The sequence below is a fragment of the Dermochelys coriacea genome, chromosome 1 (assembly GCF_009764565.3).
Source record: "Dermochelys coriacea isolate rDerCor1 chromosome 1, rDerCor1.pri.v4, whole genome shotgun sequence".
In the NCBI taxonomy this organism is placed as follows: Eukaryota; Metazoa; Chordata; order Testudines; family Dermochelyidae; genus Dermochelys; species Dermochelys coriacea.
In genome coordinates this window covers 61668352-61682079 of record NC_050068.2, presented here as the reverse complement: position 1 = coordinate 61682079, position 13728 = coordinate 61668352, and positions in this window count along the sequence as shown.

The window sequence follows — 13728 nt, the reverse complement described above, 5'->3', positions numbered from 1 at the left end:
GGGAAGATCTGAACACTTGGCACAAAATCGAGATTTTGAGAACAAAATTAATCAAGGAACCAAAGGACGTGCAGAGAAGAAGTGTTATTATACCAGAGGATTTCTATATGATTTTTAATTTTATATAGTTTAAAGATCCCAAAGAAATGTTAATTAGAAGGCCAAACTGCTCAGCACATTTAGGACAGAGAATCTGTTCTCAGAAGAGACAAGACTTTTCAAAAACAACTGTTCCTCAGATCAGCACACAGAGACTCCCACCCTTTTCACGTTCTTTATCTTGCTTGTTATGTATGTTATATGGTAAGGGGGTTAAGCAGTTCATTACACCCTAAGAGTTGTTAAAGTCAGAAGAGAAATATGTTGAAATAAAGCTCGAGAATGCATGTGAATGGATGTTGTGTGTAAATAGAAGATGCATGGTTAGGAGTGCCAGCCTAAGAGTTACCACTTCAGTATCGATTGGCCGAAGAATGTGCTAGGTGGAGATAACCGGATGGCCCCCAGAGTGAAGACTGGAAACCACACAACAGCCTCAAGGATGGGAGAACTGAATAACAAGATAACATCTGGCAGCACAGAACTGTCAGGGATGTGCCATCTGCTGATTGATTCAGCAACAGCATGATAAAGCCACCTCCATAGACTGGCATAGGAATAAAACTCCTATAAAAACAGACCCTAAAGACTAAGGACTTTGAGTCTGGTTCTGCAACCACCGTCCAGGAGCATCGGATGCGCATCTGACAAAGACTCATTCCACCCTCATGCCCAGGTTACCTGGCCAGTAACTTGGCATGAGCAACCTCTAGGCTGGTAACTATAACAACTTTGCAGAACTTGTATGTGTATGTATGTGGGACTGAATGGGATGTAGTAAATATGACTGCTTACTTGCTTTGCTTCTTTTGGTATTTTGTGTGAGTACATGGGATAGAATGTTTATGATTACTTGTTTACTGTGCCTCTTTTTGTATTCACAGTAAACACGGCATTTTGTCTTACCCCCCTTTAAAAGGTCCTGTTGGGTTTTATTTTATTGGTATAACAGAAGTTCTTTAATTGCCTATACACCAATGCTAGGATCCTGGGTAACAAACAAGATCAATTGGAATTGCTCATTTATGAGCAGAAATTTGATCTAGTTGGTATTATTGAATCCTGGTACGATTAATCACATTATGTGAATATTAAAACCAATGGTTATACCTTATTTAGGAAGAATGGAGATGGCAAAAGGGGAAGGGGAATGGCACTTTATGTCAAAAATGACATTACCTGTTGCCAAATCACTGAGAACTCAGAAAAAAAAATCTCAAATGCTTATCAATGTTCTAACAGATAAAGCACAAGATGGGATATTAATTGGTGTCTACTACAGATCACCAAATCACATTAGGGAACAGGATGACCAGCTCCCTACACACCTATCTATAATGTATAGAAAAAAAAGCTGCACAATCATGGGGACCTCAGTTTGAATGACATATGCTGGGGGTCTTATGCTGTCAGTACTAAAACTTTCTTGGAATTTCTAAGTACGATAGATGCCAGTTTCCTAACCCCAAAAAGTGTTGCAGCCAACATGGGGGAATTCTATATTAGGCTTCATCTTGACAAATAAAGAGGAACTGATCAAAGAACTAAAAATTAAGAGTCATTAGGTACAAGTGATCATTACTTGATCCCATTTATTATGTGAAAACAATAAAATCCAGATATAGATCTACCTATCTACCTATCTATATTTGGTGTTTTACAATCATAATATCACAAAGCTTAAAACAATTACAAGTCAAATCAGCTGGGAGAAAGAATTTAATCAGAAAAACGTGAATGATATGTATGAATTGTTTAAGAACATTTTATTAGATGCCCTGTAGCAAAGAGGTGTGGCCTCCCTCTGTGATTGACAGCGAGGGAGGGCCAGACACCCACTGGTGGGCCAGAACCAGGAAGTCCATGACCACCACGCCGAAAGCAGAGGGGCGCAACAGGAACTGGAAGTATAAGAGGCGGGACATGCAACTCAATTGGGCTGGAGCCACTGAGGGAGACAGATGCATCCAGCCTGCAGCTGGAACCAGAGCCCGCAGGAGACTTTTGCTGTCCCAAGAATGCTCCTGAGCTACCAGAACTGCCAGACAGGCCTGATGCTGAGGAGCTGCTGGGATTGCCACTAGCAGTGTACCCTGGGGAGATGGAGGACAAACCTAGGACCCATGTACACCCTGAGGAGAGGGGAGGAAGTAGCCCAGGGCCAATTGATTACAATCCGGCTGGGTTGCTGGCTGAACCCAAGTCAGTGTGTTGTGGTTGGATCTCCACTCTGCCACTGTTAGGGCCCTGGGCTGGGATGTGGTGGAGTTGGGTGGGTCTGCGTCCCCCTGCCACCCAACCCATGGGGTGGCAACCTCCTCTCCTTAGTCCAGGAGGCCTGTCTTAATCTACTGTCCTCTGAGATAAGATGCTAGACTGTGTTTGGGGCTCACCACTGCCTAAAGGTTGGGCTCCTAGACTCTTACCTGCTCCACCTGGCCTGAGGGCTGGAGCTCTAGACTGCTTGGTGCCCTGCCCTGCCTAAGGGCCTGGGCCCCTGAACTTTTCCCTGCTTCACCCTGCCTGAGGGATGGAACCCTAGACTGCTTGGGGCCTTGGCTGGCCTGAGCCTCTGGACTATTCACTGCTCTAGCCTGCCTAAAGAGACTATTAATTTTCCCCCTTTGTTAGACTGCTATTCCAGTGGTGTGACAGCAAAAAGGTGTTGCCTCCCTCAGAGATTGACAGCAAGGGAGGGCCACATCCTCTACATACCTACTGATTTAAAGAGTGGCCTGATTTAGACAGGGAAGTGAAGGCAGCTATAAATAAATAAATAAACAAATAAATATTTAATGGACCAATAGCATTGTTAGGATTCTTTTTGTTCCTAATATACTTTTATTTTTATTTATTTATTTATAGCTGCCTTCACTTCCCCGTCTAAATCAGGCCACTCTTTAATATTTATTAATTTTTAATATTTATTTATTTATTTACAGCTGCCTTCGCTTCCCTATCTAAATGGAAGAAAAGGGATGTTGATAGTAGTGAATTTAAACTAGAAGCTAGGAATTATAGAAAGTTGATAAGGGAAGCAAACCTATGGCCAGCAGTGTAAAAAAACCTCTTTCTTATTTTCCTTAAAGGTATATTAGGAACAAAAAGAATCCTAACAATGCTATTGGTCCATTACTAGATGGAAATGGTAGAATTATCAATAATAATGCAGAAAAGGCAGAAGTTTTCAATAAATATTCTGTTCTGAATTTGAGGGAAAAACAGATGATATAATCATATCATATGATGGTGATAATACTTTTTCCATTCCACTAATATATCAAGGGAATGTTAAACAACAGCTACTAAAGTCAGACGTTTTAAAATCAGCATGTCCAGATAACTTGCACTCAAGTGTTTTCAAAGAGTTGACCGAGGAGCTCCCTGGGCCATTAATGTTGATTGTCAATTAGTCTTGGAACACTGGAAAAAGTTCAAGAAGACTAGAAGAAAGCTAATGTGCCAGTGCCAGTACCTAAAAAGGGTAAACAGGATGACTCAAGCAATTATAGGCCTGTCAGTCTGACATCAATCCTGGGCAAGATAAGGAAGCAGCTGATACAGGAGTCGATTAATAAAAAATTAAAGGAGGATAATATAAATAATGCCAGCCAACATGGATTTATGGAATATAGATCCTGTCAAACTACCTGGATTACAAGTTTAGTTGATAAAGGTAATAGTATTTATGTGATATACTTACACTCTGCAAGGCGTTTGAATTGGTACCACATTACATTTGATTAAAAAACTAGAATGATATAAAATTAACACGGAACACAGATAGGCTAACTTTTAGATCTCAAAATGTAATTGTAAATGGGGAATCATCATCAAGCAGGTCTGTTTTTAGTGGGGCAACACAGGGATTGATTCTTGGACTGGCGTTAATTAAGATTTTATCAATGGCCTGGAAGAAAACATAAAATCATCACTGATAATATATGCAGATGACACAAAAATTGGGGCAATGGTCAATAATGAAGACAATAGATTACTGATACAGACAGGGCCGGCTCCAGGCACCAGTGCTCCAAGCAGGTGCTTGGGGTGGCAGTTAGAAAGGGGTGGCAGTTCCTCCGGCTGCGGTGGCAATTCGGCGGCAGCTTCTCCCCTTTGCTGGCCGCAGCGGCAAATCGGCAGCAACTTCTTCCTTTTGCCGACTGCGGTGGCAATTTTTTTCACTGCTTGGGGTGGCCAAAACTGTAGAGCCGGCCCTGGATAGAGAGTCTTCTCCTTGAGCTGCCCCCTGGACATGTTGGAGAAGCTTGTGTATACTTAAGGCCCTACGAGCGATGCCGTCTAGCGTCCTGTACTCCTGGTAGGATCACCCATCGAAGGCAAGGTACCACACAAAGTGCAGCCCACCACAGCACAACCTAGTATAAAACCTCAACAGCAGAACAGGCAGATGAAGCAGGACATTTATGGAGGCAGACGAAGACTGCAACAGAGGAGAAACTCCCGGTTGTCTTGGACCTTGCCACCAGACACAGGTGCCTCTTCCGCCAAGATTTGTGTGGCTGCTGGTGCGCATCAGCTCCCCCACATTAAACTAGTTACAGGCAGGCTTCCTTCAGAGGAAGAACTTTTCCGCCACCGCTACCCATAAAAGTCCTGCGACAATGGGCAAGTGACTATGGGAATAGGTGAAGTGATCACCAGGAGTTACTAGTCACAGACCCACACACAGGTGGTGATTGCAAAATGGTCGTCATGTGCCCCTGGACTGGGATAGGGAGCATTTTTGCCAGCAGTGGTCATGACTGAGCAGGCCTTTTTAGGAACCCTTCTGCTCACCCCATATGGGAAAGAGGCTATAAAAGGTGCCCCAATCATAGACTATCCCACCATACCTGACTGGATAACCGTGTCCAGAGGGATCATTCCCAACGCAGTCGAAAAACAAAAATGTTTCTTGAAATTTGGAATGTCAGTACCCTACTAGATGAATCAAAAAGTGAAAGACTCAAACACGGAATAGCAATTGTTGCCCGAGAACTCTCAAAGTACAACATCAACATCGCTGCTCTCAGCAAAACAAGACGTATAGATGAAGGCCACTTGAGGGAAAAGGGTGGCGGTTACACTTTCTTCTGGAAAGGAAACCAGCAAGCGACCCGCGAATACACCATGTTGGCTTTGCAATCAAAAACCTCTAGTCAACTGCCAGACTGAACTCCCCGTTGGCATCAACGAGCGCCATATGATCCTCTGCATCAAATTGGTCAATAAGTCATTTGCCACTATTAGTACATGTGCATATGCACCAATTCTTGATGGTGAAGAAGAACAGAAAGAATCCTTTTACACTGACCTTGACAAAATGTTGTCATCCATTCCAAAAACAGATAAGATAATCCTCCTAGGGGACTTTAACTCAAGAGTTGGCTGAGATTCTAACATATGGAGTAGTGCCATTGGGAAAGAAGGAGTGGGTAAGACCAATTCCAATAGCATCCTTCTACACAGCAAATGTACGGAGCATGACCTTGTGATCACAAACACAGTCTTCAGACAAAGAAACAAGTACAAAACTACTTGGCAACATCCCCGCTCAAAACAGTGGCACCTCCTAGACTCCTAGAAAGCTTATGCTCTAATAAATTTGTTAGTCTCTAAGGTGCCACAAGTTCTCTTTTTCTTTCTCCTAGACTGTGTCACTGTAAGAACACAGGATCTAAGAGATGTTCAAATCACCCACGTCAGGAGAGAAGCCGATAGCTGCTGGACAGACCACTGTCTGGTGACGTCAGTCATGTCCATCAGTATTGCACCAAAACATAAAAAGCAATCCAAATCACACAGACAGCAATACAACATCCAAAGACTTCAAACCTCAGTTCATCAGAAGAACTTCCAAACACTCCTCAGTGAAAAACTGGCCATATGCACACGACAAATTGACAACACAAGTGTCGAAAGACTGGGAAGCCCTAAAACAGACCATCTTTGAGGTTTGCAAGGAATCCATTGGCCTTGCTACTCGCTGCCATCAAGACTGGTTTGATGATGACAACATTGAGATTACATGATGGTGATAACACTTTTCCATTCCACTAATATATCACAGAAAATATCCTTTTGGACGAGAAGAGAAAAACTTTCTGCGACTGGCAAAACCAACTACTATCCAGTCAGAAGCAGAGCTCTTTCCATCAGCTCAAAGCTGAAGTTCAAAGGAGGATCTGAGAAATCAAAAACAATTGGTGGGAGGACAAAGCAAAAGAAATCCAAACATTCACTGACAGACATAATATGTGGAGCTTCTTTGTGAGACAAAGACCAAGCTCATGTGGCCTCAGACCTCTGGCGATCTGAAGATGGTTGTACCCTTCTTAAAGATAACAAATCCATCAAAGAGCACTAGAAGGAACACTACAAAAAGCTTCTAAATTGAGAATAGACTGTGATTGATGACACCATTGACTCTATCCCTCAGCACTCAATCTGGGAAACTCTTGCCAACCCACCAACACCTGAAGAGGTCTGCAAAGCAATTAAACAAATGAAAAACAATAAAGCACCAGGTCCTGATTGCATACCAGCTGAAGTACTGAAAGTGGGGGAATAAACACTGACTAACAAGCTTCTCTTGCTGCTCCTCAAAATCTGGCACACCGAAAAAATCACTGCTGATTTACATAATGCTAACATCTTCACCATTTTCAAAAAAGGAGACCAGGCTGACTGTGGCAACTATCGAGGCATTGCCCTCCTCTCCATCGCTGGGAAGATTCTTGCTAGATTTCTTCTCGCCTCCTCCCTCTTGCAGAGGAAGTACTTCCAGGGTCTCAGTGCGGCTTCAGACCATCATGAGTCACAACTGACATGATTTTTGCAGCCTGGCAGATCCAGGAAAAATGCCAAGAACACCATACCAAGAACACCAGGAGCTGTATATGGACTTTTTAGATCTGACCAAAGCCTTAGTCTATCAACTATGAGGCTCTGTGGAAAGTTTGCCTGCCCAAGCAAATTTGTCCCCATTGTAAGACTCCTCCATGACCAGATGATTGCCTCCATCCTGTGCATACCTCTGTGCCCTTTGTCATCCGAAGTGGTGTAAAACAAGATTGTGTACTGGTACCCACCCTTTTCTCCATTTTTTTAATAGCTATGAAAACACTAACCCAAGACTGTCTACCAAAGGGCATTGGCATCCAGTATCGGATTGACGACAACCTCTACAACCTTTCTCGTCTCCGTGCCAGAACTAAAGTAATAGCTGCAACAATAACTGAATTCCAGTATGCAGATGATTGTGCTGTAGTTGCACACTCAAAGGAGGATCTTCAAACAGCACTTGATTGCTTCTCTGAAGCTTACAAAAGCCTAGGGCTAACTCTGAACATTGGCAAAACAAAAGCTCTCCACCAGTCCCCGGTCAATCATCAGACCCAGCAAGGAAGATCTATATCAACAAAGAAGAACTTGAAAATGTAGAATACTTTGCCTATCTTGGCAGCCATCTCTTACAGAGGGCAGACATAGATATCGAGATTCAGCACAGAATTTGCTGTGCCAGCCTTGCCTTTGGCAGACTGTCTTGCTGGGAGTTCAACAATCACAACAAAAATTGAACACATACTAAACTTTTACTTTACAAAGCGGTGGTAATCCCAATTTACTTCTCTACGGCTGTGAGACTTGGGTGACCTACAGAAAACACCTGCAAAACGCCAGCACCAGCACTTTCTTCAGAAGATCCTCAACATAAAGTAGGAGGATCATTGCACTAATGTCAGTGTCCTCAGAGGCCAACATCTTCAGTGTTGAGGCCCTGATTATCCAGCACTAGCTGAAGTGGAGCGGGCACTTGTGCACATGCCTGATGTACGCTTACCAAAACAACTGCTGTACACCTAACTACCAAAGGAGAAAGGAAATGGGGAGGCCAAAAGAAATGTTTTAAAGACACCCTCAAGATAAACCTCAAGAGATGTGGCATCAACACTGCACACCAGGAGACAGCAGCCCAGGATAGGGATAACTGGAGAAGACTTGTCAAAGAGGGAACGTACACTTTTGAGGAAAATCGCCTTGCCCAGGTCGCATAAAAATGCCAGAAAAGAAAGGAAAGACAACAGTCACGCAGCCATCGCAGCCCATCCCTGTCTTCCAACACCACCTGCAATGTCTGCCAAGGAGCCTGTGGCTTAAGAATCGGACTATTCAGTCACCAAAGGACCCATGAAAAATAATACCTGTGAAAGAGATCATCCTCAACGTCAAGGGATTGCTGATGAAACAGAGCGATCTGGATTGCTTGGTAAACTGGGTATAAGCAAACAATATGAATTTTAATATTGCTAAATGTAAATGTATATATCTAGGAACAAAAAAAGTAGGCCATACTTACATGATGGGGAACTCTATTCTGGGACACAAGGACTCTGAAAAAGATTTTTTGGAGGGGTCATGTGGATAATCAGCTGAACATAAAGTCCCAGTGTAATGCTGTGGGCAAAAGGGCTAATGCAATCCTTGGCTGCATAACCACGGGAATCTCAAGTAGGAGGAGAGAGGCTATGTTATGTCTGTGTTTGGCACTGATATGACTACTGGTGGAATACTATGTCTAGTTCTGGTGCCCACAATTCAAGACATGATGATGAAAAATTGGAGATGGTTCAGAGAGGAACCACAAGGATGATTAAAGAATTAGAAAACATGCCTTACAGTGATAGACTCCAAGAGCTCAATCTATTTAGTTTAACAAAGAAAAGGTTAAAGCATGGTTTGATCAGCCTATAATTACCTACATAAGGAACTAATATCTAGCAGAGAAAGGTATAATATGATCCAGTAGCTGGAAGGTAGAGAAATTCGGACTAGAAGTAAGGCATTTTTAACAGTGAGAGTAATGAACCATTGGAACAATTTACCAAGGGTTGTGGTGGATTCTCCATCACTGATAATTTTAAAATCAAGATTGGATGTTTTCCTAAAAGAGATGCTCTAGGAATTGTTTTGGGGAAGGTCTATGGTCCGTGTTATATGGGCCGGGCCAGTTTGTTTACCTGCTGCGCTTGCAGGTTTGGCCGATCACAGTTCCCACTGGCTGCAGTTCGCCGCTCCAGGCCAGCTGTGGGAAGTGGTGGCCAGCACATCCCTTGGCCCACGCCACTTCCTGCAGCCCCCATTGGCCTGGAGCAGTGAACCGCTGCCAGTGGGAGCTGCAATCAGCCGAACCTGAGGATGTGCCAGGTAAACAAACTGTCTCGGCCCACCAGGGGGCTTACCAGGTGGGCTGCGTGCCAAAGGTTGCCGATCCCTGGACTAAATGATCACAGTGGTCCCTTCTGGCTTTGGAATCTATGAATCTGTAAATCATCTGAGAGAACATTCTTTCTTTTCCTTGCTCAACAATGTGGTGTCCAGTGCCTTACAAGAAAATGACAGGTAATTTACTACAAAGTGTTTCTCTCTCCTCCCATCTGAAGGCTGAGAGGGGCATTTTTGCATTAGTTATTGGCTGTGGGGTTGGAGTTTTTAAAATTATTTTGGTCTTGTTCTTTATTAGTGTGAAAGGCTAAGGCACTGAGGTGAATCTTCCTATATAACTTGAAAACAGTGAGGTCCAAAATTATTTCAATCTCAGAAGGGGCCAAGATTTGGCCACCAATCAAGTTCTGTTGCTGAATCTCTCAAGTTTTACATGTGCTATGGACATCTGGTCATCCTAATTTCTGCCTGACTATAGTTTCTATGTGTCCCTGCTGGGATACAAGGTGTATCACATATAACATGTTCTGTATAGCACACCTCTTATGGTTGTCTCTCAGGTGGGAATAGAAATTAGGTCTATTGCCCATTAACAACTGAGAGGCACAAATAGGACAGTACATTTCAGCCATAATCAAGGAGAGGGATAGCTCAGTGGTTTGAACACTGGCCTGCTAAACCTAGGGTTGTGAGTTCAATCCTTTAGGGGGCCATTTAGGGAACGGGGCAAAAATTGGGGATTGGTCCTGCTTTGAGCAGGGGGTTGGACTAGAAGACCTCCTGAGGTCCCTTCCAACCCTGATATTCTATGATAAATTTAGGCCCTTCTGCAAGAAGGACCTTGAGGCCAGTCAAGGCACACTGCTGGAAGGATTGGGTGTACTGGAGGGAGGAGAAAAGAGGGTTTAAAAAAACTGGGGCAGTAGGATTGAATGGAAGTGCTTGATAGGAAGGGTGTGGAACCAATTCATGCATACTTTTCTGCATCTTGTCACACTAGATAAGGTTGGAGGGGAAGAAAAAAAGAAATAGAGGAAGCAAATGAACAAAGATAAGGAGGACAGATTATACAGACAAATAAGGCAAGGTTTGAAATGGAGTTGGGGAGAGAAAGAACAAAAAAGAAGTGAGTTGTGAGAGAATGGGGTTAAAAATTAACGTAGAACTGAGAGACTGAGAAAATAGAAATGAGGACGTGGAGGGATAAATATACTAGAATCAATGTATCCAGCTTTTATTTTGAAAATATCCTTCCTTACTCATCTGGACCAGAAGCGATGGAGCATGTGATTAGCTACAGCAGCAAGTAAACGAGGTCTGATTATACATTTAATTCAATGGAGAGGTCTGTTCTGGACCTTTTAATTTGGACTGGGTTAAGACAGTGTGTACACTCACTGGTGAATTTGTTTTACAAGTTCCCTTCTGTGCCAATCCACAGAGGATATGAGCTATTACGGACAGCGGGTGCAAAAACTTGGTTCTTTAGCTCAAGCTATTGCAGCTCATGCTTTTAACTCGGAAGGTCTCTGCTTCAAACTCTAACATGTTGGCCAAGATGGCAGGTCTCTCACACGTAGTAAATTCTTCTTACTTCCTTTGCCCTCCTACACCCTCGGGTGCATAAAATATCCACCATTTTCTACAATCTATACTTCTCAACACTGATGGCTTTCCTCTGTCTCATGAAATTCCATCCAGATTTATCTGAGTTGTAAAATGTTAAAAATCACCATTTTCCTTTCTTACTTGTGTTCCTCAGGAAAATTCCGGCAGGCTGACAAAATAGTGACTGACATGAACATTGTAAGGCTGGGCCCTTGCCACCAAAGCAGTAGCAGCAGCAGCATGCTTTAAGTGGAATGCCTGGGAGCTGCCAGAGCAGCTGAAGCAGTGGGCTACAGTGGGGAGGAGGGAAGCTGGGCAAGGCTGGACTGGGCTTCCTTCTCCCCAGCTATCCAGACCCAAAATATACCCCCAGCATCCCACACTGTCCCCACTTCTGGGGACACCACATGGGGAAAGAAGCTTCCACATCCGAACAGAGGAGGGCAGAGAAGAGAGGAGTACTGCACAACCCATGTTCAAAAGTCATGAATTAGATGCTCCAAAAAATCATGACATTGCTTGCAAATCATGTATTTTTAAAAAGATAACACAATTTTAAAATCTGGTTTCTAAGCCTTTAACGTTTACATTTTCCATTTTTTTCCCCACAACCATAAAGACTAGAAACTTGTTTTTAAATGAAAATCATATTCTCATGTAATCCAGTTGGAAAGATGTACAATTAACCATGAAGTAAAAGCCTGAAATTAAAAAATGCAGAAATATTTAGCCATGTTTTAAAATACTTAATCCAAAGTATACATTATGGCTAGTGTTACATTTAAACTCACAGAAATCTAATAGACCAATAACACATAACATATTATGACTCAGTGCTACAGTATTTGTTTGCAAAAAGAAAAGGAGTACTTGTGGCACCTTAGAGACTAACAAATTTATTTGAGTATAAGCTTTCGTGACCTACAGCTCACTTTATCCGATGAAGTGAGCTGTAGCTCACGAAAGCTTATGCTCAAATAAATTTGTTAGTCGCTAAGGTGCCACAAGTACTCCTTTTCTTTTTGCGAATACAGACTAACACGGCTGCTACTCTGAAACCTGTCAATATTTGTTTTGTTCTTCTTGTTGTCAACTTTGTGCAGTTCACATAAAATGTTCCATTATGAATGACCAGAATGTTTTGAAGGGTTGATAGCATTAATTTTAAGAGCTTGTGATGCTGAAGAGACAAATTTCACTGCTCCCTGGAGAGCTGGTCCTAGAAGAAGGGTGAAATGTTACATTGGGCCAAGATTTATTCTTGTTTAGATTCAGGACAGGAATTTATCAGACTCAGCAGGAAGAATTTCATTAGCTTTGACAAGTGTGTGTGTTTATGGTGGGTAATCTATTTAGGAGATGAGAAATGGTGCACACACTTTCCATTTTGTTAAAAAAGCTGAAACTGACAGTATCTGTCAAAAATTATCATCCTACACTCTTTGAAAGAAATTGAACCCTACTTTCTCTGCAATATGCCTCAGTATTACAGCATGGTCTTCTCTGCTTAGCTGTTACACTTCAGTTAAAGGGGCCAGAGATTGAAAATTACATTGTTCTGATGTTCAGGACTTGCTAATTCAGTCCTGAACTAGTGCTGAAAAACATTGCTATATTCAGGAAGCAATGTATTGTTATGTCTATAAAGTGCCATATGTACCCATAGTGCTATATAAATAATAATAATTAATAATATAATAGAACAGGCCTGTTTTTAAAGGTCTATATTTTGGGAACCATTAGTACTGGAAATGAATGTTTTATGCCATTAGAAAACTCTTGAGAGAGATTTGTTGGGAAAGGCTGTTGCAAAGGTAATTGGCAAACTGTATAAATGCTTTCAAGAGCAATAAACTTATTCTACCACTACTCTTGAAGCAGTGGTCAGACAGAAAAAGGCCCTGAGGAGGCTGTCAACATTAAAATAAAATAGAAATTTTATTTATCTTTGTTACTAAGAAACTTTGTCTTTTGAAATCAAAGTTTTCACATTGAATTTGTTTTTCTCCAGACTTGGAATGTTTTTTTTCAAGCACTTTTGATGCTGGAGGAGGTTTGTTTTGTACATGCATTCTGTTATATGCTAAAACAACAAGAAGTCCTTGTGGCATCTTACAGACGAATACATTTATTTGGGAATAAGCTCTCGTGGGCTATAACCCACTTCATCAGATGCATCAAGTGAAAAATACAATAGGCAGCTATAAATATAGAGCACATGAAAAGATGGGAGTTGCCTTACCGAGTGGCGGGGTCAGTGCTAACAAGGCCAATTCAATCAGGGTGGATGTGGCCCATTCCCAACAGTTGACAAGAAGGGGTAACTATCAGCAGAGGGAACATTACTTTTTGTAGTGACCCAGCCACTCCCAGTCTTTATTCAGGCCTAATTTGATAGTGTCAAGTTTGCAAATTAATTCCAGCTCTGCAGGTTCTCAGTGAAGTCTGTTTTTGAAGGTTTTTTTGTTAGTGTTAGTGGACACACAACGCAACAGAAACACTAACCCAGGAACCAATCTCTGCAACAAACCCCATTGCCAACTCTATCCACATATGTATTCAAGGGACACCATCATAGCACCTAACCACACCAGCCACACCATCAGGGGCTCGTTCACCTGCACATCTACCAATGTGCTATATGCCATCATGTGCCAGCAATGCCCCTCTGCCATTTACATGGGCCAAACCAGACAGTCTCTACGCAAAAGAATAAATGGACACAAATCAGACATCAAGAATTGTAACATTCAAAAACCAGTAGGAGAGCACTTCAATCTCCCTGGACACTCA